An 18,754-nucleotide genomic window follows, 5' to 3' on the forward strand; every position below is an offset into this window, starting at 1 on the left:
GATTAAAATCTTGTGAATTTCACTGGTGAATTTTACCTCTTCATCGTGTTTCATTTCTAAAGAGTTGGTGCTATTCACTAACGATTATATTACATTGCATGATTGCTATTCATTTGCACACGCACGGTTGATTCCGATAAGAAAGGACTTTGTTTACTTAGCATAGGTTTGAACGGGGTATGTGATATTCGAAGAGCAGTACAACGCCGAGCTCGTCTGTGTCTGCACTTTCATGAACATGCTTTGGGGTAAACTGAACGTACTCCACTGTACGTAGTTTGTGTTGAACTTGTGATCCCTTTGTTTAGTCGCGCGGGGAGGAATTATTTTATTTTTATTTTTTGTGTTGCACTGGGTGGAGTTCAATGCTGGGTAGAACTCATTTAATGCGAGTTTACGGTGCGTATATTATCTTAGTTAAATACGTGAATCTTACATACATGAACTCTGGGAAGAATGTAATTTGTTTATAAATACAATCAACCACGTGCCATAGCGGGAAAATGATTCACTGTAGAAGAAAGTGTTCAAATATGATTTTACTTATGTCGTTGGGGTGACATAGGATCCCGAAGGAAATTTAATCCATCGATTATTGCGCAGTGTAGACGACTTTTCCTACGTTTGTCGAGACTGACTGACTGACCTCAATCTGTCCTAAACAAATAGTGTTCTTTCAAACTACGAAGAGAATTAGGAAAATTATACTTGATAACAATTTACATACAGGAAAAGCCATATTTCCACATATAAAAAGTTGAGCATCAAAAATACTTGTAAATATCAAGGCATGGAAAATACACGTTATTTGGTGCATTATTCTTAGCGTGCTCATGTCACAAGATATGAGCTATTGCAAAATGTTTTTCTGAACCTTTCTTTTGTAATAAGATATTTTAAACTATATATAATCATAATGCACGTGTCGCGGGCTCGACAAAGTACTGAATATAAAAATTAACCTCAGAAATAAATATTTAGATGGAAATCTTCTGGATGAAGTTTTTCGGAAATCAAACCGGGGCATCGAAGTCCCATCCTCCCTACTTTCAACTGGCACAAAGCCTACGCTCAAGAGCATACGAGTCAATGGTTCTTTTCATTAAATAAGGTGGGCACAAAATCTAAATATATTGAAAGTAGGGTGCTGTAGTAAGACGAATACGCTAATCTACTAACTGATAAGAATGGATTGTTCCCTATTCAAAAATACAAATTACTGAGAGCGCCACATGAAAATATTTACACACACACACACGCGCGAAAAATGCCTTATTATTGCCTGCGTGGCAATTTTCAAACACTGAACTTTATCATATGGTAATGCCATGAAATGTCTTACCAGTCTTGGTCACTTTTGAATCTCATTCTGGCATTACCCAGTCACTCATTATCACTGCGCATATACATTTACATTATTGATTAATAGGGATCTGTCCCTCTACCTTAATATTGATACTCGTGGGTATCCACTATATTATTACGTAACAAAACAAAAAAAATATGAAAAGGATGGCATTCTCGTGAGAAAAGAAATAACATTTTTAGAGCGTGGTTTTGTTCTGACATGACGATAAAACATTCCTGTATATTTATCCTATCATGAAAATCATGCCATCGCCTGTCGCTAATAAAGTCTACATTATCACATTAATTATTCATCACACTATCGAAATATACCCATTTCTCCGGGGTAGTAACTTATTCTAATATTTACAAAGCGGACACACGATGTTGGTTATCCTGTAACTCACCAGAAATCAACATACAATTATACAATACATAAAATACAGGCACATATTACAACGAAGCATTAACCTATAAATACATAAATACAACATACAATCCACACATTTTAATGGTTCCGAGAATCTGTGACCCCTTCAGGTCTCCTGGTGTTGATCCAAGGACGTCGATACCAATTGAGTATCGAACCACGCTATCTTGACTTCGAGGTGATATCTGAAAATCCCTACTACGGTCTAATTTCAATATAAAATTGTAGGAGTGTACATGACCTATCGGATCATGAAACGTACAGCATTAATAGTAACAAATTATTGACACGTGAACGTTCAGTGCAGTGTGAAATGAGATAAACATCTTATGTGGTTTCTGCGAGCGGTTGACAGACTTAACGGGACCCGCAATTACGGCCTGGCACTCGCCCATCCTGAAGGCCATAAATCTCTCTCTCTCTCTCTCTCTCTCTCTCTCTCTCTCTCTCTCTCTCACTCTGTGAACAGCATTGGCTTCCTCCAGCTTAGTAAACACTTTCACTTTCACCCAGATACAAACAAGTAATTCTTAATTCAATTATCTCGTTATTCTCCAGGCGTATGACCATTTAGGGATACCTTCAAACATCATTATTATTATCAATGCCTCAACCATACTCAGTATTAGTTCACTTTATCAACATTATTATTATTACTATTATTATTATCAAATCTGTCGCCTTATACATTTTCACATATACGGTTTCACCCTTCATTTTCACACACGTGTACCTCAAAACCACGTTACTTACACATTGAGAAGATCGTAATCGACAGGGATTTTATTTAACATATCATTCACTCGCGTAACTATCTACGGTCATGGTTCGCACCTCGAGTCAACCTTCCTCTCTCTCCAGTCGTCAGCATCCTTAAGACTAAGCGGGAAAGTAACTGTACGCATGCAATAAAGTTGTGAAGCATCTGAATAATCTATATTTGAAATACTGAGAAGAACCATATCAGTTGATTAAAATTTGAATGGATTATGAAGTCCGCTGAATTATCTAAATCCACTCTTACGAATGCTTCACTCACACCTTACAAACTATAGGGCCTTATATACTACTTCATGCAAAATGCACGGAATAACTTAGTGATTAACCAATAATTACAGTAGATAAAAATTAAAATTAATAAAGAAATTTTACCCCATCGAAACACGCATATTGCGTCACCTACACGTTACAATGAGCATCAAAATGTACGCTGATATATTCTATTTACAAATTTAAGTTTACACATTAATGCGACACGGCTTTTTTTCACGCTGAGGAATATCATGAAATGTGCTTATAATTTGCTGTGTGTAACCTGCTGTCATCTGGGTGTACCCATATGGACTTACTTATCCATAACTGGCGTCTCGTTAGCAGGAAGTCCTAGGTTTATCTCCTTCGGGGTTGAATCCATGGTGTCTTGTTCTGCAATCCCCTACTGTTAGAAGTTCTGCGTTGTCTTCACACAGGAATTTCGCAGGCACACAGGCGCGTTCTTGCAGTGTTGAATCCTAGGTTCGACGAGTACTAGCATACATGCGAACAAATTAGGAATCGGTTATTTGAAGCACTGTTTATATATCTTCGAATAACATGACATTGATAGATCCACTCACAGACTAGAATGGACTACCAAAGTAGCGGTTACTGTCTCTGAAGATCGCTACTCGATTACCGATCGTTGTAAAAAGAAATATTTATTGGTCTTGTTCGTTCCTACGTGAGGGTCACTGTTCATTTATGGAGCACTTCCTGGCTAATCCAACAACGTTTACTTGTTAGGCTGATTGTCTCCTACAACTGCACAAACATTAATCTCGGTACGATAACTACTGGTTCTCTTAGTCAATGACTAACTGCATAGTGACGATTTTTGTGATATTACCTGTTCTTTCTAAACCTCTTCATTTTAGCCTGCACTAATATTACTTATCTGCATTCCCTTAATGTACACTGGATTAGTTTTTCATATATCCACGCACGACACTTTACACAAGGAAATTGTAACTGCACTGTGAATGCGTATCGGACTGACGTGGAGTAGACCTCTGTCTAACACCATATCGGAAACACTGAGCAGCTTAGGCTCAGCTATGGAGAGGGTAAACTTCACCCCCATGGGAAAATCGCTCCGCTCTCACAGAGTCGTATAGATATTCATTTTGTACTCGTAGATCTTGACGTCCTAGAATTATTGATCTACTTTCGTTTAAATCGCATCACAGGTTTTCTGGTAATCACTCAAATGACATCTTGCATTTCAGCGCGTGAAGAGTTGGGAGATGGGGACTCCCCTATATCTCTCAAGGTAAGTACTAGAGTAGAACGCAGCCCGAAGGCGGTTTGAAGAGGGTTACGCAGTAACATTCGGGCGCTTTGTAGTATGACTGGTTTTCCGCTGAGCCAATAGAATCATTTCAGTAAGAGGTGCCTGTTTGTGCGGGTGTTTCGAGTTTTATTTCTAAATATCATAATCAACGAATTTAGGGAACTATCTGCGTGTGTACGATAGATCCAGGAAGAGCAAAAAGACAAGTATCTCGTCGACAGGCGAGGGAAATAGTATTTAAAGTGTATTTGTATATGGTAAGCATGCAGCAGCAGGCATTCATAGGTGGAGAAGGTGAGGAACGCCATGTTGCCACGCTTCAAAAGAAGACAGCACTCGCGTGTGGTATCGGCCTGCAAACAGTACAGAGGATAAAACAAGCTTCGGAAATAAAAATAATGCGGTGTTCAGGTCACCAGAGAATAATCCTTAGAGGAAGAAGCCAGTGACGGTCCTCGATGATTTCATTAAAAATGTTCTGCGTACAACAAGATTTGATATGTATAAAAACGGCGAATATCCTATGGCATTGAAACTGGACCGTTCATTTACCTTCCTTAATATCTCGAAAATTTTCCTTAACACTTTCGCGGGGTTTGATGTTAAAATTAATTTGGACTTTTAGGAAACGTTTAAGCCCACGAAAAATATAGGTCATCGCTTTGTAATTCAAGATATAACTGGATGAAAAATGTTTACACATTCATGCTGTTATGCTCTCTGCACTTCGCCTTCGTTTCTCTCAACTTCCATTTAACTTCATTAATATCTCAAAAATTTCACTCAACACTTTCTCGGGGTTTGATGTTAAAATTAATTTGGACTTTTAGGAAACGTTTAAGCCCACGAAAAATATAGGCCATGAATTGGAATTCAAGATATAACTGGATGAAAAAATGTTTACAAATGTTAAAACAAATATTTCGTCCATATGTCTTGCTGGGCATCATGGTATGTCTATTAGCATGGTATTGAACGATTACAATAATTCTTGAACAAGAAACCGTAACATCAATTTGGTAATTTACACATCGGTATGGCATTTTCATGGAATCATTATATTGCATTACTTTGAAATAAAGCAATTTCAGAAAAAAATTTGTATGTAATATTTTACTCTTATGTTTACTTGTACACTATACCCATAAAGGTTATACAGTGACTTACGGATGACCTTGAATACATCCATTATTCCATCAGTCGGTTGCTAAACCGCTAGAGGTTAGATCGAGAATATGCGTAATGTTAGCGCCCTATTTCATATAAATTTATGTGGAAGCATTTAGTGAACACATTAAATCCACATTATTTTACAGCGGGTATGTACTTAGCTTGGGGAATAGACTATGGGATGTTCTCAAATAGGATGTAATATCTCAAGAGGAACAATATGATTTTTACTTCATACAGAAAACTGTAGCAATTTCTGTCAGTAACAGAATGTCAGTAAATATTAGTAAACAGAAACTGAGCCACATGTCTGCTTGGTTCAGGGCATGTAGCCTTTAGTTTCATTCAGGACATCCTGAATTATTTGAAGCCCACTATCAGCAACACTGAAGATAGTTTTCCGTGGTTTCCCATCTTCACACTAGGTAAAAGTTGGGCAGGATCGCTTCCTTGCCAATCCTAACTCTTTTCTAACCCATCATCGTCAAAAACCTCTCGGGGTCGTACAACGTTAAACGTCTAGAGAGAAAAAAAGTAGGCTAACATGAAAATACAAATAATTTTGATACTGAAATTAATTATAACCTTAAATGGAAGACTATAACGTATTACGTGCGAATAACTGAATTTGTCCTGCTGAAAGATATAAGATGAAAGAGAATAACTAACGAACTGGCCAATCAATTATGGATACTGTGCTTATTACTCAGACTAACAATCAAATCGAATCAATCACTACTGATCTGCATTTAGGGCAGTCGCCCAGTTGGCAGATTCGCTATCTGTTGCTTTCCTAGCCTTTTCTTAAATGATTTTAAAGATATATTGGAAATTTATTGAACATCTTCCTTTTTAAGTTATTCCAATCCATAATACTCCTTCCTATAAACGGATATTTGCCACAATTTGTGCCCTTGAATTCCAACTTTATCTTCATATTGTGATCTTTCCTACTTTTAAAGACACCACTCAAACTTATTCGTCCACTAATGTCATTCCACACCATCTCTCCACTGACAGCTTGGGACATACCACTTATTCGAGCAGCTCGTCTCCTTTCTCCCAAGTCTTCCCAGCCCAAACTTGGCAACATTTTTGTAACGCTATTCATTTGTCGGATATCGCCCAGAGCAATTAAAAACTACAAGGCCGTGGAGAATAACTCCTACGGTATAGTAGTACACTTGTTCCTGAATCATATTTTGAATCTGCTCAAACGGGCATACTTCTTCCACAACCTCCTTTACCACCCTCCTTATGACCTCCACATCTTGCCAGCTCATCTTGCCACTGGAAGTCGGGCCGGGGTTTACTTCCACGACCGCTATAACTAGTAGCGCCGTAATCACCGCTACCACCAATATCATCTCACCCTTCAATCTTATTTCCACTTTACCTTCTTCTCTTTTGGCTGTTTCCTTCTTCCTTCTCCCCTGCCATCTTCCGATAACTACCCGATATTTTGTCCACACCAATCATCTTCCTCTTCACTCTCGTCTTATCTCTTGCACTCACCGCTCACACTCCACTCCCGCTCTACCGGCATAATCGCCCAGCACGTCTGCACTCGATGTTTGCTTAGGCTAGACTGGAACGTCGTAGTACTACGACGAAAAGTTTTCATTCCTCCCTTGAAGGGGGAAGCGGGACTCCTAGACGTTGATGCCGTCTCTCAGGCCAAGAGATTTGTATCGGGGTAGCAGATGTGAGGAGAAGGTGGAGAGGGTTGGTAGCCGTGGCCTAAACTAGGAATTGTCCCGGCAATCGCTTTCGTTCAGGAGAATGGAAAACCACGGAAAACAATTCTCAGAGCAGCCGGTGGGGACCAGCCCCTCTCCGTCACCGGAATACAGAGGCGTAGAGTCACTGTAGAGCTGTGGCCACCCTCCTCTCCTCGGTTGGCCGGTCAGAGTACAAAGCTGTCGGACTACGGACCAGTCCTGGCCATTTATTGTCCGAGACCCACTCTGCATCCGCTGACCCTGAACGTTGTATTCAGTGAAAATTGGTAAAGGTGAAATGTGGAGGACGAGCTAAGATCTGGGAGTTATTGTTAAAGAAATAACTAATAATTTCTTGTTATTTGCTTGGTCAGGATTACTTAAGTATTAGGGACTAGTTTATTGAATCGGTTTGAATGATTGTGCTGACCAGGGTTACACTGGCATGACAAAATCTATGGGATAGCAGTATTTAAAGGTAACAGTCGGTGGCGCCACCGTTTCGTGACGTCTTGAAAGTGTCGAGACCTGTATCAGATGTGATCTGACAACTCTAGGTTGAGTGTAAACAACGTCCGTGCTGGTCGTGGCAAGGCGACGTGAATTATTGTATTTCGAACGGGGCATGATAATGGGAACCAGATGGATGTAACATTCCATTGCCGGAGTTATGCGAACATTTAACTTTAACGTCTGTGCCGAGAGTACCTCATTGCTACCGACAGTGTGCTCAGTGTCAGATCACGGATGCTTAATGATCCCGGTTATCCGTGTCTGGCTAGAACTGTCCGTGGTAACAGACACTGGCTCAGAACACATCCACATTCAGTGCAGGAGGTAGAAGACTCCAGCAGGTCAGCACACCGTTCTTTAACATCAATGGGACATGGCAGGAGAAGACCTGTCAAGGTGCCCTTGTTAACACCATGATACCGGGCACAGCGTCTAACCTGGGTGCGTGATGTTACTAATTGGACCCTGGAGGCCTAGAGACGTGTATCTATGTCCAATGAGTCGCTGCTCCGGTTGTTTCGAGCTGATGGTAGGGTTCGGAAATGGCGAAGGCCCCTTGAAACCATGGACCCCAGTTGTCAATAAGGCAGCATGCAGACTGGTGGTTGCTCTATAATGGTATGGGGTGTGTTCATGTGGCATGCACTGGATCTGTTGATCCACTTGAACAGGTCGTTGACTAGTGACTGTTGCGCTAAACTGATTGGTGACAATTTGCAGTACTTCGTGAACTTCACGTACCTAAGTCTACAACTATGAGATATTCCAGCAGAATACAGCTCCCTGTCATCGGGGCCAAGTTGTCTAGTATTAGTCCGAGGAGAGTTCTCGAGAGTTTTAACGACAGCTGTAGCCTCCTTGTTCAACTGACATGAACACTGTCATCATTAGTGAACGTGAGGGTGAGGTCCAATCACACCCAAGACGTCGCACCTACAAATAGCAGGAAGCTGTGGGTAGCACCTAAACGGCATGGGTCACAATCTCTCCGAGCTAGATGAGAGCCTACGCGACACTGGACTTTTGTCCCATGACTTTTGGCATATCAGTGTATTTATTGCGACCAGTATGGGCATTATTCTCAGAAAATATTTGACACTGTTTTGAATACCTGATATAATATATAATTTCGTGTGGCTATTTCTAGCCGAGTGCAGCCCTTGTAAGGCAGACCCTCCGATGAGGGTGGGCAGCATCTGCCATATGTAGGTAACTGCGTGTTATTGTGGTGGAGGATAGTGTTATGTGTGGAGTGTGAGTTGCAGGGATGTTGGGGACATCACAAACACCCAGCCCCCGAGCCAGTGGAATTAACCAATGAAGGTTAAAATCCCCGACTCGGCCGGGAATCGAACCCGGGACCCTCTGAACCGAAGGCTAGTACGCTGACCATTCAGACAACGAGTCGGACACCTGATATAAACTACCTACACTCATGTTCATAGAAACCAGAACACCTTGAAAGACTAGAGACAGTATGTTCGTATTCACAGGATATGTGCATTAGTATGTTCTGAAGTGATTAGGATTTTGAAGCATGTCGGCCCTCAGGTTCAGGTTCCACATCGATATATCTGCGCACCACCACCGACTGGTAAAATGTGTCTGCTGCTCTCGTTGTCGCTATAAACCGAAGGTAGCGCATCAGTGTGACTTCAGCAGACGTCCAGGATGCCTCGCAGACGTATGCGAGAACCGTACTGTCCTCCTCAGCTCTGGCGCAACATTAGAACAGTGAAATACATCGTAAACTATCAGCAATGACAGTCCGTCGCCATTTATTCCGGTCTGAGTGACGGGCGCGTCGTCCATTTCTCCGCCTACCTTTGACTAATGTGTATAAACATGCTAGACTGCAGTGGTGTATGGAACGACGTAACTGGGGAGAAGAATGGCATCATATAGTGTTTTCGGACAAATTCAGGTTTTGTTTGTTTGAAAATGATGGCCGCATTTTGGTTCGCTGCAGACAGGGGGAGAGGCATCACATTGACTGCATTCGCACAAGACATACAGCACCAACTCAAAGCCTTATGGTGTGGGATGCTATTGGGTACATTCACAAATCATAGTTGGTGCGTGTCCAGGGCACTGTGACCAGTTTGACCTACGTGAATGACATCCTGCGACCCGTAGCCATACCCTTTCTGCACGACACCCCATACGCCATATTTCAGCAGGACAAAGCGCGACCATATGTTGCTGCATGAACACGTGCCGTTTTGTTGTTGCAGGATGTCAGACTACTTCCCTGGCCCGCTCGATCACCGGACTTCTCGCCAATCGAAAATGTGTGGGATATGGTTAAACGACGGGTGCAGTGCTGTGACCCATTGCCAACCACCAAAGATGAACTGTGGAACCAGGTGAATGCAGCATGGATGGCTATACCCCAAGACGCCATTCGCGCCTTATACGCGTCGATGCCATCACGCACGGAACAAGTTATCAGTGCCCATGGAGGACCCAGTGCCTACTAGGCAACATGACATATGCTGAACCTAGGTGACTGAAATGCCAATAGTTTCTGCAGAACATACTAATGAACATGTCCTGTGAATACGTGGGTGTCAATAAGGAATTACGTAGGTAGTTTTCTTCTTGTCCTTTCACTATTGTTATTTCGTTTTGGTGTTTTACATATTCGTACTCTCCTAATCACTAGATGTTTCACCTCAGGGCTATGTGCTATGGGTCATACTTTCATAACCTGTATTCGCCTGTTACGTTGTTCTTAATTGAAACGATTCAGTAATAAATTTACTGATCGAAACTTGTTATTATGTTTAGAAGAGCATTAAAGCCTTATCTTCAAAATAGGACACGAGATTTAATATGTTAACTCAGAGGTTTTCAGTCTGAAATCTGAAAGAGACAACAGCCTACAATTTTCGTCTATTATGAATGCGTATATGACGTTATTGTTATTATTATTATTATTATTATTATTATTATTATTATTAATAATAATAATAATATTATTATTATTATTATCAGAGTCATCAGTCCATAGATTGGTTTGATGAAGCTGTCCATGATCTCTTACACTGTGTTATATTTTTACTAAGTAACTACTGCCATTTCCTGATGGATACAGTACTTTTGCGTCCTTCTCTTGGCACAGAACCAAAAACCAAACCAAACCAAACCCCATGGCACTACAGCCCTTGAAGGGCCTTGGCCTACCAAGCGACCGCTGCTCAGCCCGAAGGCCTACAGATTACGAGGTGTCGTGTGGTTAGAACGACGAATCCTCTCGGCCGTTATTCTTGGTTTTCTACACCGGGGCCGCTATCTCACCGTCAGATAGCTCTTCAATTCTAATCACGTAGGCTGAGTGGACCTCGAACCAGCCCTCAGGTCCAGGTAAAAATCCCTGACCTGGCCGGGAATCGAACCCGGGGCCTCCGGGTAAGAGGCAGGCACGCTACCCCTACACCACGGGTCTCTTGGCACAGGCCAGAGCAAAGTGTAGCTTCCACTGAAGTCCCAGTCTCATGCATGGCTATGAAAATATGGAAGCTTCTGGGATGTGAGTGGAGCTGATTAATGACATTCAGAGCACAGCCAGTGTGTCTGAGGGACATGAGAGGTGCTGCTCATAGGGTTAGTTGTACTGCAGTAGTACTGTTGGCCCAGTGAGGAAAGCAATGGTAAACTCCCTCACTCCTCGTCTTGCCTAGTTCGCCTCATTTTGGTACTTTCATTGATTTTAGTGGTTTCTCTAAAACTTCACAGCCTTTGGTGGTCCTATTTGAGGACCCCGGGCTGATGACCTAACAAACAGATGTAACTACTACATTATACACCCACTCTAATCTGTTCCTTATATTCGTGCCTTGGTCTACACCTGGCGTTCTTACCTCCTAAACTTCCCTCATAAACTAATTGAATAAGTCCTGGGTATCCTAAGATGTGTCCTAGCATTCTCTGTCTTCTGGTCAAATTTCACGAAGTCATTTTCCTCTCGCCAGTTCGATTCAGTATCTCTTCATTCGTGACACTGATCTTACCTTCAGCATTCTTCCGTAACACCACATTTCACAAGCTTTTCTGAGAGTTTTTGTCCAAATTTCACTTCCATACAATGCCATGTTCCAGATTATTATTATTATTATTATTATTATTATTATTATTATTATTATTATTATTATTATTATTATTAAGAGCGAGGCTCGCTGGAGGGGGAGCAGACGGCGATAATTAAGCCCAACCACACCTGGCCGTGCTCATTAACGTTCACTAAAGGCCTAGTGATTAGCCCTGCCTGAGTGACAGGCGAGGAGGGGCGTGGCGGGCTTCGCTCCTAAGATGAACGACTCGGGCCACGAGCTCAAGAAATTACGTTTCGCTAACTTCGGTAGCTGAGAGTTCAGTGCTCTAAGTAAGCAGGATAATGCATTCTCAGAGAGTTTTTCACTCCAATTTCCTTCGACTTACAAGATGATAAACTTAAAATTATCCTCGAATCTCAGTTATCCAGCGCAGAATACCACATTATTAATTTTTTTTTACATCTACAACGTGTAAACGGGATACACCACAAGCTTAGAGATCGTCGTCAACCATATCTTATTCCATTTCACTCTAATAACTCGCAGTTTATTTCGAAAATGTTGAAAATATGAGAGAGGAAAGCAGTAAGGTATAGGCTACGAATCGAGTGGCGTAGAATATTTCCGAAATTGGTATAGTTTAAAGAAATCTTACAATTAAGTAATATGAAATCATAAAGAGTTTTAAGAATGAAAAATAGCAAAATACCAAAAATGTTACGGCTTTCTGAAGTGAATATGCATTACGTCTTATTTACAGCTTAAAGTGAAATATTTTGGGAAATGAATTCGTTTCCTTTGGGCTATTGTGAGATGAATGATAAATAATTTGAGATGAGCGAGATGTAGTACTCAAGAATATTTTCAACGCTTGATGACCCAGAGAAACGGCAACATTCCATGACGACGAAGGGAAGGAAAGAGCTAGAATTGGGAAGGAAGCGGTCGTGGCACGAATATAAGGAACAGATTAGAGTAGGTGTATAATGTAGTAGTTACATCTGTTTGTTAGGTCATCAGCCCGGGGTCCTCAAATGGGACTACCAAAGGCTGTGAAATTTGGAAACTGCGAAAAGCCATCTGTAGGACTGCCGATGATAGTGTTCAAACCCACTATCCCCATAATGTAAACTCACATCCACATAATCACCTAATTTGTTCATTCGATTGTGGGATGAAGTCTTTGATAATGATGTCTACATTTGATGGTCGAATAAGATGGAATAAGGTGTCCGTAACGACGTGTAAGTTTCCAGACGTAGTCCTAAGTGCAATACGAACTCTCCCCAATTCTAGCTAATAACTACAGCTCTCAGTCCAGAATCAGATTACCTGGACTAGCTGGGGATTGAACCTTGGGCCTCCGGGAGGTACTCTCAACATTTGATGGTTAAGTTAGATAGAACTTCAGTAAATAAATCAAGCTTATGAGATATCCGGCTGATGACCTAAATTTGACCCCCGTGAAACAGTAATAATAATAATCGTACCGGAGGTACACCCGCTCCGTGCATTTAAATTAAGCGCCTTTTAAAAGGTCATCTGCAAATTGTACTTTAAAGTATGTGATAAAGTTTTTCTATTTCGTAATTTAAGAATTACAAAATCATAGTCACCTCAATGCCAAGTTGATGTGGAATACAAGAGGGTTCCCACTCTATCCTCCCAAGTTACATTACGTTCCTTAGACTTGCTTGAGAATTTACATTGAGAAATAGAAGTTACATTTCGAAAGAAATTGAGACCTTCCCCTTGAGCTAGCTTTCACAGACTATTACATGATTACACGGAGTCTGCCATTAGCTTGGCCTGGTAGACCTCTCGAAGATGGACAAGGCAGCCCTTCCGCTGCCTCCGCTACGAACACACTCTAAACCTCTTGATTGGAGCGATCAAAATGCAACATGGCCCGAAATGTCCCAGCTTTTACAGCGGGGAGGAAGGTTCCAGATTTCTCTGAGCCGAAGCCCTGACACACCCCCAATTTCCATTGGACAGTCAAATAAATACCAAAATGTCCTCATTGGTGAATTAAATAAATGTACAAAATTTCCTATTGGCTACAATATTACAGTAAGTTAGCGGGAAGAGATAGAAGTGTTGATAACTTTAGAACACCAAAAACAATTTACAAACAATTCAGTTTTACCAACTGATGACTGCTAAATCTTTCTTGAAATTAAATTGTCCATCCTCTCATTAGAGGGTGCACCTAGGTTGACAGTAGAGACCTCTGTTGAAACATGTTCAAACTTCTTCTACCACACAGTTTAAAGCATACGTTGCAGATGGCCTTCTAAAAGGCGCTTAATTTAAATGCACGGTACAATAATAATAATAATAATAATAATAATAATAATAATAATAATAATAATAACAATTATAATATTAATCATCATTATCATCATCACCCCAGAACAAAACAAAAAGTAGGCCTTCCTATGAACATATGTCCTACGGTCGATCGACGTATTACAGACTTCCCAACTTTCTACGGGAAGTATTGGCAACGGAATTAGCTGGCACATCCCATGTCGAATAGCTGTCACCATATTGATGTACCAGCAGAGACACTGTATACTAATACAACAAATATCCAAAATGCCCACCATGCGCCTGAATGCACGCCTGAACGTGTCACCTAACTGATCGTTATACACGTCCGAACAATTCCGGCATCGATGGTAACCTTGTTTCACACGATGGCGAAGTACTGCAATGTCCGTAACGACTTGTAAGTTTCCAAACGTAATCCTAAGTGTAATACGAACTCTCCCCCATTCTAGCTAATAATTAAAACAGGGTTAGCTCGCAGACGATTGACCGTAGGGCATATGTTCATAGGGACTTTTTGTGTTGTTGTAGGGTGTGCTATCTATTCCCTGATTATTACTCACATATTTGAGAATACCCTGTATATTGTAAGGGTACCGTGCCCACCAATTACCCGGAGGTCCAAGGTTCAGTTCCCAGCTAGTCCAGGTAATCTAATTCCGGACTGAGAGCTGTAATGGAATTCACTCAGCCTCATTAGACCAATTTAATTTCTGCCTGATACGAGAGTCAGCTTAGCCGGTCAAAAAGCCAATCAATACGAATGGGGGTATCGACACGATGACCACATGGCACTTCAGTATCTGTAAACAATTTAGCTGAGCAGCAGTCATCTTGGCAGGCCAAGGCCTTAATGGGTTGTTGCTGCAATAACATGTGTAATGAAGTCAAATAGAAACATATACAGTATATATATCGGTTTTCTGAATGCTGTATCAATGAACAACCTCCTTCTCTGTATGATTAATCTTTAGTTTACTAAGTTGTCTCAAATAATCCTGGTAATGTGATTTTTATGACCTGGTGGAGTATAAACTGAGCGCTAAAATATGTACATATTACGGTTTAATTTCACATCAAATTGCATTTTTATAAAATAAAATTTCTTACAAAATACATTTATTCCTGATACAACAAATATTTCAAGGCATTTTTTTCTAGAATACGAAGCCCTGGGAGGGCATTTTTGTTACACATATTCTGAAATAAACCATCAGGTGAAACATATGTGTGTAACTCAAAAATGTTGGATAACTATGACTATTATGCTATGTTTTCATTTGTTGCAGACCGAGAAGTGGGGCTCAGGTGAAGAGCCGTAAACACAATGCCCCAGTTTTACAAGTACTGAGAGCAGCGCGCGGAGAAGAGAGAGCACACATTACCATAATATGAATTACAAATCCAGTCAAGAGGGAAGGGATAGCACGCAGCTACTATCTCAACTTACGTCCTCCCTTTATTGTAAACAAAAACCAGTCTCAAAATAGTTAATAAATTGTTTAAGAAAAATGTATAGTTCTAATTCCACAACTCCCATTTTTCAGCAATAATAAACTAGTTCGCGTACGACACGATATGTTAGTGTGCATAAAGTTTTAACTGAGATTCTGTTCGGTGTTCCATTTAGAGTGATAAAGAACCGTCCTACAGTTTTCTGCTGTGAACAAGAGAACGTAGCGTTTTCCGTGTGTTTGAAGATAGGCTACTCCATGACATGCTGTTTTATTGCTCTACATTTTGTTCTACAGTAGCTTTAATTTAAGAAAACATCAGCAAAATGTTTAAGCTTCCACGACAACTACTTTGTAAAAAAGCAGCTGAGGATGGCTGATTTAATCATGTCACTCACTCACGCAGAACCCTAAGTCCTTTTGATCTCTCTGTTACACATTCATTTACTACTACTGTTACTACTACTACTACAAATAATAATATTTCCTAGCCTCTTTTCCAATTTATTGGGATCAGCATTTGAGGTGGATTTGGTCCAGTTTCATGACCGGCTATCATTCCTGATGCCAACCCTCATGGAAAGATGTATTCACTACTGCGTCTTCTTGCGGTGTTGGTAGTGTGATGTGTTGTATGTAGATGAAAATATGTGTATTAAAACGAACACTAACACCCAGTCCTCGAGACTTTGTAATTAACCGTACCTTCGGTCCGGTCAGAAATCGAACCCGCGGCCCTCTGAGCCGACGGCCGTACGATAAACATTTAGCCTAGGAGACGGACAATAACACATAATAATAACTGTTTGGGGCACATCAAATTATTATATATTTTAAAAGTCGCCGAAGTGTCGGTATAAAGACCCGCGGAAGTTTTCAACGTTCCGGAATCCAATGACATGGTTTTGTCGCATTTGAACGCTCTGAAACACAATCGACCTCAGTCAAGATCGAAGCCACTATTATGAGGATCAGATGGATAATAATAATTTCGTGTGGCTATTTCTAGCCGAGTGCAGCCATTGTAAGGCAGACCCTCTGATGAGGGTGGGCGGCATCTGCCATGTGTAGGTAACTGCGTGTTATTGTGGTGGAGGATAGTGTTATGTGTGGTGTGTGAGTTGCAGGGATGTTGGGGACAGCACGAACACCCAGCCCCCGAGCCTTTGGAATTAACCAATGAAGGTTAAAATCCCCGACCCGGCCGGGAATCGAACCCGGGACCCTCTGAACCGAAGGCCAGTACGCTGACCGTTCAGCCAACGAGTCGGACATCAGATGGATAATGACTGTTTGATCGTGCTCCTCAGGTCTCCTGCATATTGTGTCCACTAATTCATCAATTTATTCACTGACTTACTCTTTCTTTATCACTCGTTTACTTCCTCAATTATTGTACCATCGCTTATCCCTTCATTTCCCTTCTCGGCCACGTAGTTTATTACTCATTCACCGATTAAAAAATATACACATTTATTTATTTCCTCATTAATAACATTCACCATTTTTCATGTATCGTCGTACTCACTCATTGCGATTTGTTATGTTTTGCACTTATTCGTTAATTTCTTTACTGGTGGTGATTGTTGTTTTAATGTGTAAAACCTTATGTTATTAAATACAGTATAACTGTTTCAAATATTCATCCTTCAATTCATATACACATTATCTTGCTTATTCTTTAACATGACCATTCCATTCTTCATTCGTTTATTATTGTACTCTTTTAATAAATTCATTCGATACTGCACTCGTTCTCACATTCGTATATTTATGAGATAATGATGTTCATTAATTAATTAATTAATTAATTAATTAATTCATTCATTCATTCATTCATTCATTCATTCATTCATTCATTCATTCTATCATTCATTCATTCACACATCTTTCATTCATTCATTCTTTAGTTCAAATAATGAACCCAATCGTCAACAAACAATACTATAACTTACTCTATGCTACTACACACCTCGTTGGTCCTTAGACTCCTGATCGATGGCAGGCTTCCTTGTCTTGAGAACTCAATTTTCCACTTTTCGAATCAGAGAGCTTCTTGTTGTCCTTCCACTACAAATAAAGTATAAAACTTCTGAATATTAAGCCTGTCTTCAGAATGTGGCAGAGCCAAGGGGCGATCGAGGACATTATCATACAGCTTTCTACAGCACTAAGAGAGCCGAGAAGCATCTTCACTGACTTTTCACCAATGTAGCCGTGATACGAATCCCGGCCAATGCACCTGGGATTTTCAAAAGGAACTGTCAAGTCCCTGTGTTTCGAATTCCACGTACAACTGAAAGTCCCGTGGTACAACAATTACTGTACATCAAGCGACGCAAGCATGCAGTTTTACGTGTCTGTTAGCATCGTAGTCATACCCACAAGCCACCAGTTTTTACGTGGAATTCAAACCAAATCGTTGGAGGCCTAACTTTTCACTTTATAAATCTCATACACATTATCTAGGACTTGAAATGTAGAGGTATTTGTGACTACAATGGCGAGAGATTACTCAGTAAGAACGCTCACTGTCGAGAATCGACGAAGTTAGTCATCTAAAATATCATTCGATATTCTTCTTCTTGCTCTTGTTGACCTCTTCCCAATTATTTTGGGGCTGAGAACATTATAAGACCAAGTAGAGGGGGGCGTATGCTATCGCGCAGTGGCTGTGAAGCCAAGCTCTGCATTCGAGAGACGACCACTCTCGGCTATCCTGAGAATGGTTTTCTGTGGTTTCCCATTTTCACTTCCAGGAAAATTTCGGGACAGTCTCTATCCATAGGCCACAGCCGATTCCTTCCACCTCCTTATCCAGTTTCATTCGCCATCAGTTTCATATTCACTAATCCCTTAATTAGGGTTGTGTCAGGAAGGGCACTCGGCCGTAAAACATGGCATATAATTTCATCTCACCTCAACCCCCACCCTGCAGCAGGAAATGGGCCTAAGATGTATACATTACTACATCAAAATAATCAATTCATACTAAATTTCAAACGACTTATAGGCCGAATTTAATAAACAAGTGAAGTGTTGGTATGTTCGAACATCACGATTAATGAAATCAAAGCAAAGCCAAGACATCTTTCATACGGTCCATTACGCCATTGAAAGAGTGGATGGGGCTGTCTTCTACCTCGGTACTAAGCGGGATAGAGGAGCTTTCTTTTTTCAGTGTGTTTTACGCCAGATCAACTCAGTCAAGTCTAATGGCGACCACAGGATAAGACAGGACTACTCGCTTATGGTTGAGTGAAACTTAGAGCAACATGTCTTTCCAAAAGTGGAAATCTCACCTCTAGAAATCGAACTCATATCCTTTCGGGTAAACAAAGTACGTCTTTACTGTCTCAGCTACGTAACCCCTCACGAAAAGCATGATCATATCTTTTAAT

At 40.8% G+C, this 18,754-nt stretch overlaps 1 long non-coding RNA gene across 1 annotated transcript in view; it reads left to right on the top strand.

Annotated features, from left to right (window-relative positions):
* LOC136867228 (uncharacterized) overlaps positions 1 to 15,392 on the top strand; it is a 453,770-nt gene extending 438,378 nt beyond the window's left edge. The window contains exon 4 of the long non-coding RNA XR_010859646.2: positions 15,189 to 15,392. This is a non-coding gene — a long non-coding RNA (uncharacterized lncRNA). The remainder of the gene's footprint in view (positions 1 to 15,188) is intronic.
* The last annotated feature ends 3,362 nt before the right edge of the window (positions 15,393 to 18,754 follow it).

The sequence above is a fragment of the Anabrus simplex genome, chromosome 1 (genome assembly GCF_040414725.1).
Source record: "Anabrus simplex isolate iqAnaSimp1 chromosome 1, ASM4041472v1, whole genome shotgun sequence".
Classification (NCBI taxonomy): Eukaryota; Metazoa; Arthropoda; class Insecta; order Orthoptera; family Tettigoniidae; genus Anabrus; species Anabrus simplex.